This window comes from Alexandromys fortis, unplaced genomic scaffold (assembly GCF_014885135.2).
Source record: "Alexandromys fortis isolate MF-2015 unplaced genomic scaffold, M_Fortis_MF-2015_v1.1 scaffold_96, whole genome shotgun sequence".
Taxonomy (NCBI): domain Eukaryota; kingdom Metazoa; phylum Chordata; class Mammalia; order Rodentia; family Cricetidae; genus Alexandromys; species Alexandromys fortis.
This window is the reverse complement of record NW_026068053.1, coordinates 3,254,487-3,255,802: the sequence shown is the minus strand read 5'-3', so window position 1 is coordinate 3,255,802 and position 1,316 is coordinate 3,254,487. Positions and strand designations below refer to the sequence as shown.

At 36.6% G+C, this 1,316-nt stretch overlaps 1 pseudogene; it reads right to left on the bottom strand.

The window, feature by feature from the left end:
- Positions 1 to 472: 472 nt before the first annotated feature.
- On the bottom strand, positions 473 to 801 carry LOC126487107 (ribosomal biogenesis factor-like; annotated as a pseudogene).
- Positions 802 to 1,316: the final 515 nt, after the last annotated feature.

Here is a 1,316-nt window from a genome sequence, read left to right as displayed (position 1 = left end):
GGGTTCTATCACTAGCATGGGAAATAAAAAAAAAAGTGTTCAGCAGCATTGAGGCAGATATCACCCTAAGGAAATGCAAAGTTGTTCTTCTAGAACATTCTAATAGATCATCTACTAATTGGTTTGGGGGAAACTGTGATTCATTTTTTTCAACTGTTCTAGTCATTGTTGTTAGACTGAGGCAATCCTAGCAATCTCCCAGTCAACTTGGGCCCTCCCAAAAATGAACTTAGTGGGGAAGGCTTGGTTTTGATAAAGACACATTGACTTCATTATTGTCCTCCAACAGCTTATCTAACTTTTTTACAAATATATAATATGTACAAAATTATTTAGTATTTAAAAACTTCAACTTGAAATATATTCTTTAATATGCAAGCATGGAGTAGTTCTCGGCCGGTGCTAGTCTGATTCTTTGGGACATTTGGCAAAGGTTGGAGACAGGTTTTTTTTTTTTTTTTTTGTATAAAGCATTCAATTTATTGATCTTTGGGAGAGTGTCACTGTGTTACAATTGAGCCATTAGTCTGGTTGCTTCATCAACGTTAGCTGATTTATTTTCATGGTGCTTCAGCTCCTTCTGCACAAATTTCAGAGAAAGGCTTTTTAAAAAGCTTGCAAGTTCTTTCTGTATGTTTACAAAAGCTCTGTTCATTCTGTTGACTTTTTTATCATTCATAATGTTTATCTTCTTAAGATTAGTAGTAACTGGTTTTGCCTTGTTTTTAGCCTTGAAGGTTTTTGCCTGCCTATATGAAATATATTTCTGGACTTCTGCCCTTTTAATTTGTTCTTGGCCATTGTCTCATAGGCATCTCACCAAACCCCTAAATTCCACGCGTCTGCTCAGGCTCTCAGTGATGCCATTCACAAACTCAGGACACAGGACTGGAGACAATTTTGATTGTCCCAAGTGGTAGTATTAGCATGTAGGCAGGTGTGTTGTTATATGTTCTCCAATGTAGAAGGTACTCTCCCGGGCAAATCAGTGGGGTACAATGTCAGTAGTGATGGGGTTCTGAGAATTCTTATTAGAAGGAGGCAATGTGATTGAGTTATTAGATTATATTGGACCTTGAGTCTTAAGTTGGAAACCTGCCTACATTGATGCTTGAGTCTTTGTTTCAGCATGTGTAGTATGATACTAACAGTAACGTGGACAGAAAAGACAATGTGGAATTTATGGGAAATTCTAAACACAGCATCTGGGCCAGAGGTAATGGAATAATTACATAATGATTTTGGTTACTATATTTTCTTTCTTGCTTGTTAGTATACATTTAATTGACATGAGTGAATATTTAGAAGTACCCAAG